A 16,786-nucleotide genomic window follows, 5' to 3' on the forward strand; every position below is an offset into this window, starting at 1 on the left:
AAGAGGCGCCTATACATGTCGGTGCGAGTCGACATAGCGTGTCACTTGTCAGGGGCGATTTGGGTGCGTGTGATTTGGTATAGCGCCAGTCGTTTGCCAGAAGGCACGAAATCGGAAGTGCCCGGTGAATGGGAAATTGGAGGGTGCATGGGACCATTGTGCCGCCAAACGTCGCAGGGTTGGCGACGCTGTGAGGTTCATGCATATCCGATGGTCTTTCCTGCTTACGACGAGCGCACGGCCGCGAACTTTAATGCGAAAGTCCACGACTCATCGGAAGTATGAACGGAGCTTTCGGTTATTGATAATTAAAAGAACGGGGATGGCTTTTAGAATGTAAAATTATTTTTGAGATGTTACGTCATACTTTGTGACCTTCCTTTTTTTTCGAACTTAGTTTCACAACTAACGCGATGGGTAACAATCACCACAGCTCATTCGCAGTGACAAAAAAGACGTGAAGAAATTACGTGTAAATACAGCGCTCCTCTGAACCCACTACGCCGCGAAATTTTCAGCCGGACCCACACTAGTTTAAGCATTGCAACATTTTCCTATATCACCACTGGGGAGGAAAATTTACTTCAAATGATAGCCACAACTACTTGATACTTTTAGGCCTCTCCTTGCCCACCATGCGCCAACAGACCGACTTTATTAGAAGACACTTTAAATTTGGCGCCTAAACTATAGATGAGCGGACTGTGAGGCGCACGTGGAAGCCATGCTGACCCGTGTGGGCCACCTGTCGCTCTGCAACTTGCATGCAATGAACGTCGTTTCTGCAGAGTGCACTTCAAAGCTGTATACCTCTACCCACAATGGTTTCATCGCCGACGGCAAAAACGATCTCCGCGGGCAAAAACGGCAAGGCGCAGAGGCCTAAGACACCAAGCGCATGCGTCAGGATAATCAGGGCGTCAGGATAATCAGGCACACAGCATAGAGCTCAGCATATGCACGTTTAAGGAAGCGACAAAACAAGCATCGAAACCGAATTATGGATGATAAGGCGCCTTTGAACAATGAAATCCCCCACTATGTGATCCCGGTAAAGATTATGTTTGCAGATTATCTTTGAAGGCTAAGCAGGGCTAGTGTCACTAAATACAGCGGTTCTTGCCCAAGACACCGAGTGCATGCGTCAGGCTAGGCAGGACCCAGCATTGGACGCCAGAGAAGCCGAGCGTAGTGTCAGTAGATAAGGTATTAGAGTACTTACACTGAATGCCGCCAGTCAGCAACGGCGGCCATTTTGTCATTCAACAGTGTGGCGAGATTGCTGCATGTACGGCCTCGCCGTTCACTTCGACCGGATCATTTGTTAACAACACGGACGAAGACGCAGCAAAGCGACATATTCGGACACACTTCTGGCAGCTGAAATACACGCGTTCTCTCTGATTCGCATGCAGAACGACGGCAGTCGCGCGCAGCCGTAGAGCCGGGAGGGCAAGCTAAGCCTACCAGAGTTGACCGACTAAAATGCATAAACAACAAAATGGCGGCGTCCATGAACCGCCGCAGTGTAAAAAAAGTGTCACGTGATGCGAACTGACCAATGATCTTAGCGGCGGCACGGAACAATGGGAGAAAAGAGTGCCGATACTCTGTACCCTTATCTAGTGACACTAGCCGAGCGCAACTGACAAGCCCACTGAGACGTCGAGAAATATTTCATACCCTCCTCCATCGCCGTTTCTACTGGTTTACAGCAGCTTTGCTGGTCATCCGCTTCACAGGGCGGGGTGGCGACCAATGCTTTAAATTCCCTTTCGTATTTCGCCTTCACCGGTAGCACCAGCCACGGCGCAAACACAGAACGTATTAGACAACGAGCAATTGAGAGATTAACGTGACTTCAGAGACGGGAGTTGCGTATGTTTGGGTTTTCCAGGTCAGTATCGAAGCACAAGGATTAAAAAAAAAAACATGCAAGGTTAATCCTTATTGGACGCAACGAAGGAGTTTGAACACGCTGGAGTTGGTGCGTGTTTATTCGCAATAGAGGGTGGTCTCATCTTTCATCTTTCGCAATGAGGATTCAGTTGCCCACGCCATGGCGTGCAAGGTTGACTGATGACGGCGGCTTCAATGGGCCTTTCAACTGAGTCCGAGCAGTCAGAGACTGCACCACGGGTGATATGTTTCTACGGAACCGGGACGATTGCAGCTGTCTCTGCGTCAACGGGTACGAGCCATCTGGATACGGGCAAGTGGGCCGTTGCGCGATGCAGTAACGACGTGGGAATGTATGTGACCTGTACCAGGCATATGTCACGCTCTGCAATGACGAGTAAGCATAACGAATAACTATTTAGAAAGAACCGCGCAAAGACGAGGGCTGAATAGCGGGAAACGCTCAAGCTCTGTGCATGTTTTTCATCCTACCATCGTTCTTGGTTTCCAAGTATCTCAAAGACTAGATGAAGTGCAAAATCGTCTAAATAAACCACCTGCGTCGACGCCTCGAACAAACAATCACCGGTACTCTGCTTATAACTATACTGGCTATTAGCTTTCTGTGGTTTGACTTGACGGCATCGCACCTTGATGAATGAAGCCTCCGATGAAAGGGAGAAAAGCTGGGAAAATTACAAGGTGACGCAAAAGATTTAACGCTAAAAATCTGGTCGACCTTATAATTTTACAAATTCGCGTTAAGATTGAGCGAAAGAGTATGTTGTGGCGTTGTTAGCCGTCATATTCGCCCCCTTGGACACGACTGTCTATTCGGGTACATTGTGGAGAAGCAGATCTGCGGAAGTTGCTTCGAGTTTTAGTCAACTGCCAGACAGAGAGGGTGGGCGCCATAAACCAACACTATGGCCGCTGTTGTAAGCGCTTCCTCCTGCACTAATGCTAATCACTGTGCGCTGCCTTACGACGCATACCCCCCGCCTTCCACGTTTGCCTGTGTAGAAATTTATGCTTTATGGTGAACAGACAGAAGGGCTGCACTTTGTCCGGAGCAAGGCAAGTTCCTCGTACATAACTGCGTCTTCTCGCTCGAGTCGAGCACTGTGCCGCTCGCACCTCGCCGTCGATCGTCCTCGGCAAAGGCCGAACGTGACCGACCTATTCCGGTCGCCGCCAGCGCTTTTGCGGCCGGCAGACCGGCCCCACCACCGCCGTGGTCCCGTTCTTCAGAGAAGAGACGATCACCGCCGCTGACGCCACCCAGTACTGTTGACAGAGACCCGCGGATCCAGAAACGTCTCATTGGTGACCAAGAGCCCGCTTGAGATTTCCCTCCTCAAACTTCTTAAAACTAAGGGATCGATGGCTTTAGACGAGCCTTGCAGACGTCTTGATGGTGTTTGTAAGAAGAAGAAGCTCGTCATCACTCGTGAACAATGACGACGCCGGGAATGCGCTTTCTCATCTAGGAGCTGATGGTCACGCTCTAGGCAGCGATCGCGACAGATTTTACGTCGTGCGTCTGGCTGGAAGCGTTGCGCTACGGTTCGTTCGGTGAGGCAAGTACAAGACGCTACCGAAGAAGTAAAGAATACGTGCTCGCGTTGGCGCGGGGCGATGCGCTTCCGCCACAAAGCCGAAGTACCCGCCTACAGCGGCTGCACCGCGTGTTTGCGTGCGGGCGGAAACTGGGTCGGCAGGCGGGAATGGACGCTGCTCGTGTAGGACGATGCCGTTACGTTGCACTGCACGTCGGGGGAGCTCGGTCTGATTATTACGTTTGTACCGTAACTGTTCTCCCGGCCCGCGGAGATGCCGTGCGGGTTGGCGTCGCCCATTTTGACGGCCGTGCTCGTCACACGCCGGACTATCGACACTGCAATCGGAAGGCGGGCTTACTGCCTCTTTCCCTTTATTGCCCTTATTACTTGCAGCACTTTAATCATACGACGAATAATACGGCACTGCACGCGCGTTCGACCACCTGAAAAAACAAACGGAAGTGGAGGGTGGGGATTACGTCCTCAAGTGCTCAATAGGCGGGGCAAGAAAGGGAACACCGTTGTGCATAGCACCCGATAGCTCTCGAACGAAATGAATGGTTGATCAACGCGCTGTGACTACTAGTCTTTTCTATTTTTTTGTAATCCACCGAAAAAAGAAATATAGAGGTCGCTTCGGCGATCTTTTGCCTCATTTGCAGATCACAAAATAAGCAGTAATATTGTAGCAAGCCGTCGGCGGTGGAATAATATCGGGCTCAAAATATACGGAAAGAAAAAAAAAAGTCACGGAGAAGGGCGTTCACATGAGGAAGTGAATGCGAAGAGAAAGCAAGAACGTGTGGCTTCGAGGCCAGACTCTGAAGCTGCAGTTGGTGTCGTGCGGTAAAAAAGAATAGAGGCTGAATAACTGGACCCACCTCTTGCCGAAATATTGGCATGTAGCACAGCACTTCAACAAACTGCAATGACTGGTTATTCCAGTCTTTGTGCCACTCGTCGTGGGTCGATTGAAAATTCATTGTCGCAAAGTTGGTAATCTTTCTTTTGACGTTTATTTTGTTTCTTCTTTTTACTGGGCGTGTAAAATTTTAAATTTGTTTCTCGGTGATGGCCGTGCTCCTGGCCGTTTTTTTTTTTTTTTTTTGAGCGAATCGTTCCTTGTACACGCGTGCTTGTGAGTGAGTAAGGAGGCCGCTGCAAAACACTTCCTCTTCAAAAGTTTTGGGCAGAGCAGGGGTGTGGGCACGTGGTGGTAGTTGTGCGCAGGAAATTACGGCAATTGCTGCGTTTCTTCCGCGGAGACTGAGTTTGTTGAACTGAGAAAACGAGTAGTTTTTTTTTTTCTCGGAGAGAGGCTTATGCAGTTTAAAGAATTTTAAAAGACAACTTTATGAAACGTTATGAAACAGATGGCGAAACAGTGAGTTGGTATGGGTTCTTCTTACACACTAAGCAAGGACGACAAAACACGAAGACAGGAAGCACAGGACAGACGATCGGTACTTGTCCTGTGCTTTTTTTTTTGCTTCTGTGTTTCAACGTCTATGCCCTGTCTTTAAGTAGTTTATGTTGGTTGGTGGGTTTAACGCGCCAACGCAACTCATGCGATGAGGCGCGCCGTAGTGGAGGGCTCCGGATTAATTTTGACCACCTGAGGATCTTTAGCGAGCGCCTAAATATCGTACACACGGGCGTTTTCGGTTTTCGCTTCCATCAGAAGAGCAGCCACCGCAGCCGGAATCGAACCCGCGTCCTCGTGCTCAGCAGCGCAGTGTTTAAGAAGTTTAGCCGGCCAGGCTTAGTTTCGTAAATGAAACATATAGGAAAGAGCGGTAAAGGGTTTCGACATTATTCGCATTGACAGTAATGCGATAAAGTAGGAAAAAGCTAGCTGGGATCATCGAACATTAGTGTAGCACGGGTTTGATTCTACCGATGGCTGGGCTGACATTAACTCTTTCGCTACCGCGCCTATCAAAATCGATCAATTTGATCGATACTTTTGGGAGCGCCTTTTCATAGCGTTCCAGGCTTTTCTTGAACAAGTAAAGCTGTTCGGAGTTAGATCAGAAGATGGCCTTTCAAAATCAGTTTTGTTTTCATTTTTGCAACGGAAACGTGATTTTTGACACGCTTTTGAATCACCTGGTTGTGGAAAAGGGGCGTGGTCATCGCGCCTCAAGGCTACCAACGAAGAAATCGTGCAACTCGTAATTACTCTGCACCAGCGCTTGTTTTTTGCTATCAGGGCGTGAATGGGGAACTAGCAAACGATTTTCAATCGTCAGGTTCACGCTCTGACAGTAATAATCCCAGAAACCGGCTGAAAATGTCAAGCGGTGCCTGGTTGCAAAGCTACTTTATGATTTTAGGCAGTTTTATTGCCTTTGAGCAAGTTGTCCTAAGTACTCTGGTAGTTCTACTTACCCCAGGACCATTCCCAAACAGTTTACAACAGTTTCGGTTTCGTTTCTGCATCGCGAAATTCATATTCAGCGCAACTACGCAGTTACCCAACTTCAAGGCTAACTGCCATGGCGCCTGAAGCGTCCGCGACTGATCCTCGAACAAAGCACGCCGCTCCTCATTTCCCCCCACCCTAACCCGATTTCTGCGATAAGAACTTCAGATGCAAGTCAAAAGGTCACACCCAGTCGCCAGATATCTGTTCCGCCGAGGACAGCGCTTCAAACCGGCCTTACACTGCCAGCTGTTCGCCTTCCAGTTTCGTTTTCATGCGAGGGTATATCCGGGTGTCTAATGTTGCTGCTTAGTTGAACTGTCTATTCGGACGGAGTCTCTGATAAGTTTTTGTACTGTTTCATTTGAAAAATGTTAGGTGGCGCTGCAATAGAGGAGGCTCGTTGTGCTGATCTTTTTTAGCGCGCGACTGCTACTCGGCCAAAGATCGCAGGGGACGATTCTAGCTCATCGTACCTCATTTTTGCGAGCAAGGCTACAATTGCGAGTAAGAAGATTATAATAAAGCTCAGCTTTATGTTTTGAGAGATAACTGACCGTGAACGACAACAAACATCAGCCACGGCGTTCCGTTTTCAACTTCATGCATGTTTTTTTCTGCATCGCGTGCTTGTCCCAAATATTGTGCTCGCTGTAAATGCAAAGTCAGCCATTGACAAGATGTTTTTACGTTATGTGGGGGCAAATTGGTGCCTCTGATAACGTCAAACCGCCAGATTTATTCCAAGGAACCACCCAAAATTGCACAGTTTGAATTAGAGGTTGGGCTTCACCGCATGACACGAGCACCGTGCGTGCTAACATTTTTTTTTTTTATATCTTAAAAACTGTTCCGCGCAAGTCGACATTTTTTTTAGGGTGTGTTTTTGAAATGTTTCCCTGCAAAATGTATATTCTAATTTTTTTATACTAGCGGTGGTTTGATATACACAACTCCTTTTTTATCATTTTTTTCGACAACTTGACAAAACTTTTGATTTTGATATTTTTTTTCACAACTATGATATATGAAAACCTTTAAAAAACTGGTGTTATTGGAAAGGCCGTTAAATAATCTGCATTTTGTGCTCCTGCAATTAGTGCCTAAATAATTTTTTAGCAGAAAAAAAAATGTTTTCTTGGACCCCCCAAAATTGGTCAATTTTCTGCGGTAGCGAAAGAGTTAAGAGCCTCGGACAGGCGACTGGAGCGGATGAAAGCTACACGTATTGGGCAATCGAGTGCCATCCGCCTTTCGGCACTGCATAATCCCGGAGGGGGGCGGAGGCGAAGAGGGCCTCGGTAAACTTCGTTCGAACGGTGCGCACATTTTCCTGCGCAACCGCTGCCCTGTCACGCGAGCCGTTCCGGCGCAAGAGCTTTATGTCAGAGAAGCCTCCCGACAAGCGTTTTGAGAGGTATGAGAAAAAGACAAGTGCTTTGAAAGCCTGATGAATACGACATAAAATTTCCCGTCGTTGGATATACTGTGTCATCGGAAAAGCTCTTATACCACTTTACAACGCCTAGTCTGCGATGAAATAAGCTCTGTAGCAGGAGGTGGACGTCTACTTGTTTAGATAATAATTCCCCAGTGATGGCGGCAATATTTCCCGTCGGCCAAAAGTGCACCAGCAAATAGACTGCGCAATTCTTCGCAAATGCAATGTTTCATCTCCGTGGAACCTTTAACGCTGAAGTGGAGTCGTGTATCAGTACCATGTAGTGGGACCCGTCAAGCATGGTATACCAGATTTGTTATAAAACAACATAACCACATTTTGAAGGTCCAATGTTTCTGTGACAAAGACATTTACTCTCTAGATTGGAATTATATATATGTTGCATAATTTCGTTTAACAGTCTTTATAGTGCGCTTTGATCAGTGGCGGTCCCAAGGGGGGGGGGGGGCGAAGGAAGCGATCGCCCCCCCCCCCCCCCCCCCCCCCCAAAGAGGTCCTAAGCTTCTTACTTTTTTTTTTCGAAGCATTCCATTTGCATGAGGTTAAATCCCACTTGTGCGAGGTCGCAAACGTGTTGCGACCGACAGCAATACGGGCTCGAGTCAGCCGTTGCACCGCCTACGGGGAGTCAAAAACCACTGTGTCGCTAAGTGATTTGTGCCCAAGCGTGTTACACCACATACGCGCACACGCCGGCATTGTTGTCACCTCCTCCGCAGAACTGGCGCAAGGAGAGAAGCGGTTCTTACTCGCCCCCACAAGAAAAAAAAAAAAAAATCAAATGGCCCCCCCCCCAAAAAAAAAAATTCGCCCCCCCTAAAACCAATCTCTGGGACCGCTACTGGCTTTGCTGATAATTTGAAGGAACACTTGATGGTAACATAATGTTTGTGATGGGAGGTAAGTAAGTAAGTATTGTTGATTAAGGCGGGCTTAGCCTTGCATAGCTGCCGGCAATTGCTCCGCCTAATCGTCCTCAATACCATATCAAAACTCTCAAAGTCATCACACCTCACTTAGTTCTAAAATAACAAACACACAATGTCACCACACCTCACTTAGTCCTGTGGACTGCAAGAATCCGAGTAGGAGATGAGACACCTCTCTTCACACAATCCAGTGGTCCCTAGGAAAAATAATGTCCTCCGATGTAGCATGGGGCACTCCTAACTTCTGGAGATCACGAAAAAAGTTCGTCCGCTCAGGGTTGGTTTTGGAGCAGTTCATAATGAAGTGATCAATGTCACCAGTCACACTGCACGAGGGGCACAAAGGGGATGAAACAATGTTGATTTTATGTAGCCGAGCTGGTGTACGGGCTGAGTCTGTTCTTACTCGGTGGAGCAGACAGGCTTCGGCTCTTTTCAGGCCTTTCGTCACGACTGGTTGATGTACTGGCGCCACAGCTGCCTAAAGTGCTCGTGAACGGTCTGTTTCTGTATGCGTTGGAAATCGCAGCGCGTTAACCAAACCGTTATCGCTTCGTTGCGTACAAAGGAAGCTTGCGCCGTTATGTAATGACGATACGAGAAACTCCTCAGCAGCCATCAGGGCCGTTATATGGTGGCAGTTTCAAAGGAAGCATGTGAGGAGCAGGAAAATGACTAGAAACTTGTCAAGTTTTTAGCCAAAGGACAGCCTTCGGAGTCAGTAGCACGTTGACAACTAGCACCTCTCAAACACGGCTACAGCTCTTGTGGTAAGCTCGGCTCTCTTGCTCGAAATAACACTTTTCCGCAAAGTATATGTACACGTTGCCGCTTCAAGAATGTAATTGTCAATACATCTCGAACGTATTTATCAAGGGGTCTTACTACAGTTCACTACTCTGGGACCCCTTTCTATATTGACTATATTCTAGTGATGTACCCTTCTAAGACAACAACAATGTTCTATTCTATTCTATTCTATATATGCCTCTAGCTTCATGGGTGCAACGTCAGCTTAGCCATCTGGTCCCAGGTGCGCCATATAACGAAATGCGTGATGTGCCGACCAGCTATCAATTTCGTCTAGTATACTCCTGCGCAAGTTAACAACAGCTAGTGTAACACTCTATCGAAGCAAAGGACCCGGATGTACTGCGCCCGCGCGTTTTGAAAAGATATTTTGCTTTAGGTGTCACAGCGTCTGCTTTTTCTCTTGTAGCTTCTTGTTGTCGCTGAACTAGTTCACGAACATATTAAGTCCGAAAAATTATGGAAACGACTCACACCACGTTCAAAATACTCGCGGTAACGCAGTCCTCGCACCGCGCGGAGAAAATTTCGGCTGCGGTGATGGGGCGCAGGGGCAACCTTCGTTGTCCGTCTAAGTTGTACCCGAGCACTATAGGAAGAACTGCTGTACGTGACCGCCGGCTGAGTTAATAATTGGGGAGCGCAAACGGGTGTTTCTACGGGAACCAGTTTTCATTTGTTCCCACGCGCTTATTTCCTGTTAAGACTGGTCTTCATCTGCCACGAATTTTGCTTGCAGTGGCTCCTTTTAATGACTTTGGCTGTCTTGAAAGTCAATTCACGCACTTCAGAACGACTGTTTTGGCGTTCGGTACAAGGCCATCGGGCCAGACAGTACCACATTTCTTTTTTCTGGTCATTGTGAGTCTGAGCGCCGATAGCAAGCTGAAGTACGAGCCATGAACGCGATGTGGTGTAGCACTAAACATTAAATTTAATGTTTAGTGCTACACCACATCGCGTTCATGGCTCTATATCTTAAGATATAGAGAAAAAAGCGTAGCGCAAATCTTGACGACATGGGAAATGAGCGGGGTCCCTTTTAAAGTGAATGACATGAGATGCCTGATTGTTTTTATAGCCAACCTAAGTGGGCATCATTGTGCAATATTTGACTTCGACTATCACCTTCACGTCATGCGCGGTGGCAGAAACCGTTTCGTTTTCCTCGGCAATAAAAAGTGAGCGTTAAAAAAACTCGCGCGTTAAAGGAATTCAGAAACTTATGTTTTGTTGGAAGGAAGATGGGAAAGATGAAATAAAAATGCACGATCGTTTCCCCCTCTTGCTAGGTACTGAAGCCCACGGGGGACGGTATGCCAGACTCGCACAACAACGCGACCGCAAGCGTGCATTGCCTGCAGCTCGTGATTAATGGCGGGATCGTTAGCGCTTGAGGGAAGTTCGAGAGGGTTTGTTTTTCGTCACGACGAACACTGGCCGCGTACAAGACCCGAGCGTGCTTCCAGTGTCCTCGCGGCCCGAATACGCCGTCGCGTCACGCATGCGAAGACGACAGTGCCGCCGTCTCTTACGGAATCTCCGATATCGTATCTCTCGATCCGAGCGGCACCTACTTTATTTTGTGCTGCTTTTCTAGCGCATGCAAGGTCGCTGCTCCTCGTTCCCAGCACGTCGTCTCAGTCGATGGTCGCCGGAGATCAGCGTTCACGATTTCTCTCCAGCCTCTCCCGTGTCGCGCGCCGTCCAGCCACACGCGCATCCTGTGGAGGCGTTCGCGCCGTGCTTGACAGCCGCGTCGAATCGGCCGCGTTGATTCGCAGGCACGCCACACGTGCACGACTGTCACAGTTGACACCGAACCTTTAGCGCTTGTTGTGTTGACAGCTCTCTATTGACGTTTCTTATCTCCTGGGACACATTTGTTTTCGTTCCCGAACCATTGCGAGTGTTTTCCCACGCTCCATATCATAACACTCCTTCGCGCAAAGTACAATCGTGTTCTTTGTTCGGTTGGTATACTTGTTGCAACTTGAAACATCTGACTGCTTTATCTCGAATAACGATGTCAAACGTTGTGGTAGGGTTCGTCAAGCGTAAAGGTTAAAAATAACTACTCAAGTCGAAAAAAAAAAAATGTCTGATCGTTTGGTGGACCAACCTTTAGGAAATACTATGGCCGGAATTCATATGAAAGTAAAAAGCACGCATGCAAAGTATGCTTCTACACGAACTCATGATTTGTCTACGTTGTGAGTAATTCTATATAGCCTTTAATGTTACAAGCCAGACAGCTGTTCGTACGGGCCCTGAATCAGGAACCGAATATACATGCTCTCTCTCTCCCTTCCTCCCCCCTCTCTCTATGATCAAATCAAGCTGCTGGCCGGGATGGCACTGTGTATTAGTTTGTTGGACGCGTGCGTGGTGTAGGTCGAGCACGTACGGAGGTTGCTTCTGGCGGCCATGATCGGTTCTAAGGCTTTATTTCCTGTTGGTCGGTGCCTGTGGTAATGTCGTATTCTAATTACATTTATTAATCTTACTAACTGAATAAACTGGAATGGCAGTCTCACTACTGGCCCACTTCTTACGACACCCCCTCCCCCCACCTAATTTGCAGTTTTAGTTTACTGCTACAAAACAACCACTTCCGAGCATAAAATAGACGGCGTCCGAATTTTTGTCACTTTTGCCGCGGAGCAATAGTTTGCTCGACGCACACGGCCCTGGCGCCAAACTCCATTGTGTTTCAGAGGGACTAAGTATTACGAGGGGCAGGTTGCCGTTCCTTTTGACAATGAGCCGTATGGAAGATGTGCGCGAGACACGCCCATTCTGAACGGCTACTGCAACCACTCGAAAAGAGCGGACCGTTTGCCCAACCCGCGATGGCGCGCATTATCGGAGTCACCCGCCTCCGACTAAACCGACCTTTTAACTATCACGGCGGGGGTCGAGGGGTCCCCAGATCCAAGGCACGAGGGTTGCGTCACAGCGCATCATCAACGGCATTATTCCCCGAACGCGGACGACAGGCCCCCAGCGGCGATTATGACGGGGCGGCACTCACGCACATTGGGCGTCGGATTGCCACGTGCTGTGGGAACAAGAGAATAAGAGCATCGCGACCTCTCCGGGCAGCGGGGTTTGAACGACGAGGGGGGGTCGCCGGCTTGCCCCCTCGTTGAGCTGCGCGTTATTGGAACCTAAATTGCCTTTGTCTGCGGTCAGCGGACGGTCACCGCTGCCGCCTCGGTTCCGGTGGGACAAAGCCTGCGGACGGAACGCAATTGTGGCCGAACATCGCGTCGCGCCGCTGACCTCTGCGCTGCGCGTGTGCGTGCGGTCGGGAGGGAGGCGGGCGCGACGTATGCATACGCCGGGACGATGCTTTCTTTCATTGAGCGCCCCAGCGCGTATACCGAGGGTGATGTTTAATTGAGCTTGTCGAATTAGACGGAATGCTGCAAAGCAATGTGCGAGCGCATTGTTTAAAGGACACGTCATAATCAAGTTAGATGTATACGTTTCAACGCAAATATTGAACATTTAGAAGCCTTTTGGGGTCTCTATCGGTGACTAAAGGTGTTCTCCAAGCTTGGGAGTTAGCAAATACAGCGCTGATTTACATCTTCTTGTCGTTACTATTAGTATTTATAATGGTGGAGAGGGTCAACGTTACAAGCGTACTTTCAAGTGCAGTGGTATTAAGCAGCAGAAATGTAAAATGTTACCATGCCAGCGGCTGTCACTGCATTTTTCTAACTTTTGTTTCTGGCACTTATGCTATTCTGCAGGCGTATTTATTAAGCGGGGTCGTCGCGCAGTGAAAATTTGGGACGTCAAAAATCAAAGTGCAGGAAATTGTCAGGGGGGGGGGGGGGGGGGAGGGAAGATAGCTGTCTTCCCTGGACCAACTTATTTGTTAACTTACAAAGGAGCTATCACCGACAAGCGTGGATTGTTCATAAACTGGCATTCCAACTGATCAATATGTACTGTCTCGCTTTTTTTTTTTTTCGGTGTCAGCTCAGCTACTAATTCAAATAATAAAAATATTTGTGCTTAAAACCCTTTATGATTCTTTGCGCTGGCTTTCCCAGATAGGCTATTTTGAGCATCAGTATTTTGTATGCCCTATATGAGATAGGCATCAAACGTATACTTCCACATTTTATGTGGTAGTGTTATGGCGGGATCAAACAGCACCCTTTGACTCAGTCTCTAACTCAGGCTCTGACTTCGCAGATTTACGTCGGACATTAACTATTTGCTTACAAACGGAGTCAGCTGGATTTAGTAAGACTGTTCGGAATTGTTTAGGTAGCAAATACCTGCTTTAATAAACTTTTTTTCGATGGAATTTCTGGACTACGCCAGCTATGAAAAACTGAATGAGGGTATACGAGTTTCCGCTAGTTAGTACACTGTTGGTAAGAAATAACACTAAGATGGGATGAAGCAGAGTAAGAAGAGCCGACGCAGGGGAGTGAAAGATATATTATTCACTGGACTCTAACTCGTGTGAAAGAGCGGTCGTCGTTCATCCCGAGGGTGTTCAAATGGCGTGCCCATAATGTTTTCGTACGTTTGTGGCATACATCAAAATCTGGAGTGAAATCTTGGCGAGAGACATGCGAGGCATTTAAAGCTCTGATGTTTCTTTTTTTTTTTTTTTTCTCACCTATTCACCGTACTACTCTGTTTATGTGTGTCCCGCAGAACATGGTATTTGCCTCTACTGAGGCTGTAGGTTCACTTCGTCTTTCCAGATCTAACTTGAGTCCTGTTTGGACGGCGGCTAAGTAGGGTTTATAACAGAACACGGAGGCGCCATAGATGAACGCTGCGTGAACACCGTAAGTACGAGTCATGGGAATTGGTCGTTCTTACTGCGGTGTTTGCGGACGGGCCGGAACGCTATAATAAGCCACAGATTACCCTTCAGTTTTATTTTCTAGCTGGAAGGGATTTTATCTGTGCCTGTCATTTTACTAGTGGGTGACAGCAACCGAGCCAGAGCGACAGTATTTTCAGAACCGGCCAGGTAGTTTAAGCAATGAGAAGGAGTTGATAATCCTTTCTAACATGAAGCAGGCGATATATTTTGCACTTAATGGGGTGTAAAAAATCGGCATTATATTTTCTCTTCTCCCTGTTTCTGTTTGTTTGGGAGCCCAAAACGCAACGCGTTTACCTGCACACGTTACTTCGACCTCATTGGACACCTCAATTCAGAAAAACGCCCAAAAAGTAAGGTTACTTGAAGTGCATACATACTTAAGAAATGAAACGTTCACAGGGTTCAGTTAGTTACGTTCAACATTCCCGCACAAGTGAGAGGTGGATTGCGCATTTCAATGTAAAACTGGTTGCGGAATGCTGCACAACCACAAGCGCCTTTTCACTTCCTGGAGCATTTAGTAAAAATCAGCAGACCTTCCAAAAGATGAAGCTGGTTTAGAAAAATAACGACTAATCACTCTGATTCGCAGAGAAAGAAAACCACCGCTTGCTTTGTTCTCTGAGAATAACTAAAAACCCCAGTTTTGCAGGTTAAATTGTTCCCGCAGAAAGGGAGCTGTCGTGTGCGTAAGCTTTCTTGCATTTATATCACGCCCGCATTTAAAAAAAAGTGTACGCACATGTGTTGATTGATTGATTGTAGGGTTTAACGCGCCGACGCAACGCAGGCGATGAGGCGCGCCGTAGTGGAGGGCTCCGGATTATTTCTGACCACCTGGGGATCTTTATCGTGCGCCGAAATCTCGTACACACGGGCGTTTTTCGCTTTTCGCCTCCATCAGAAAAGCGACCGCCGCGGCCGGGAATCGAACCCGCGACTTCGTGCTCAGCAGCGCAACGCCTTAGCCACTGTACGCACATGGGTACTAGCGATGCTGTTAACTAGCTCTACTATTTCAACAGAGGATCAGCTCTTTTGTCCGCTAAAACAAAGAAGAGTTGTAATTAATGTCGCCGCATGCAAAATATTTATGCCACGGAAATGTATGCATGCGCGATGTCCCAACATTATTTTTGGCTGCCGAAACGGCGACCAGTATAAAATAGCATCCCCCATCTTGAGGCGTTCCTTAAGTGCCTTCACTGTTGTCCGCGCGGTAGACATGCCGCAAACAGTCCACTTAGGCTTCTGTACAGGGCGACAGCCACGACTACCTTGCCCCGTTAATGCCTATTTCCAGCCGTCCACTCTCACGGAAGCAGGCCGGCGGGCTCGGCGCCCAAGCGTCGTGACCTTATTCGCGCAATTACTAGCTCCACGACGCTTTCGCAAGCTGGTGCGACGACGGCCGGAACTACGGCTTAATCACCACGAATGCCACATTATGTCATTGTTCTCTCTATGGGCTCGGACGCCTGGGCGCGGGCCAAGGCGACCGAGTGTATACAATCAATGGGCAATACTGGGCTCCCGTGATCCTCTCGGGATAGGAAGAGATGTGCTTTCACTAAGGCCTATATACACCGAATTATCTGGATTATAAGCCACCGCCGATACCGCGCACGTTACCCCGTTTTCGCAAAAAGCAAGTTACTTTCATTGTTTGTACTCAAATTTAAATAGCCAGGCGCCTGTTTGCTAGTTTTTTTTTTTTTTTTGCCATCAACTACCTTAATACAGTCCCTTTAAATATTACCGCCACGACTGGCCCCCAACGAATGAAATGGCATGGCGATCCCTGTATCAAGAAGGGCCATCTTTTTATTTGTTTTTTTTATCCATAAAGAATGACTCAAGGTTTTAAGGCACACGCAAAAGACGGTTTATAATGAACTACGCCTGTTGACAAAAAAAAAATGTGGCAGCGGTACTCTATTCAAGACTGCGGCTATAGATCATGTTCACTTACTTCTTTCACGTAAGCTTCTACCTTCCATTATTGCTTTAAACTAATCATCATCCATTTTTGTGCATAAAAGTGAAGCACTCTTGGGCCATGTAAGTATACCTTCTAATATTGCCAATAAAATACTCTTGTTATTGCTTTTCTTCTGGTGTGGCTGGTCGTCCAAAATCGCTTGTAGCTTCATGAGTACTCAGCGTAGGTGTGTTTTCTTTTCTGTTTTCCTTCTGCTGCATGACATTTAAGGAGTCCAATGGAAGCAGAGAGGGGGACTTTTTTAATCGCCTCACGATATTAAACTCGCAGCATACCACAAACAAAAACGAAAAGGAAAAAAAAAAAAAAAAAAAAAGGAACGGCCGACGTGACGCCATTGCGGAGAACCACTGCAGCAGCATGCATGCCGTCGTGGGCAGATCATATCTTTCGTTATTTATTGATTTTTTACCATATACCCTTCAAGTAAAATGTTTAATTTGTTTTTACTCTTAACCACCGGGGAGGATACTGTTCTCGTCTTCACTGAAGGCCGGACGGAGCGCTGATTGGAACGACCTCGGTGACCGGGCTCGTATGAATCCCTGGCTGCATGTATTGTCACTTCCTGTATTTTTGGCACGTGCTGAATGAAGCTGACAGTGAAGCGTAACACCCATTCTTTTTTCCTCATCAGATATAATTGGGACGTTGCGTAACGCCGTCTAGAGCCATGATATCTGTCGTGCATCATTACAACCCCTAACTCCAGCCGCTGCAACGAAACGAGGCCGACTGAGCTTGTCTTCGTGATTTAGCGTACGCAAATGTTACATAGCTTTCGCAAAATACGTCGTTTACTAGCCACATCACCGCACCGTGCCAAACCT

At 47.7% G+C, this 16,786-nt stretch overlaps 1 protein-coding gene across 1 annotated transcript in view; it reads right to left on the bottom strand.

Annotated features, from left to right (window-relative positions):
• LOC144174824 (uncharacterized) overlaps positions 1–16,786 on the bottom strand; it is a 111,286-nt gene that overhangs the window by 62,009 nt on the left and 32,491 nt on the right. The gene's annotated exons all lie outside the window — the stretch shown is intronic.

This window comes from Haemaphysalis longicornis, unplaced genomic scaffold, assembly GCF_048455015.1.
Source record: "Haemaphysalis longicornis isolate Haplotype H1 unplaced genomic scaffold, Haemaphysalis longicornis Haplotype H1 scaffold_3, whole genome shotgun sequence".
In the NCBI taxonomy this organism is placed as follows: Eukaryota; Metazoa; Arthropoda; class Arachnida; order Ixodida; family Ixodidae; genus Haemaphysalis; species Haemaphysalis longicornis.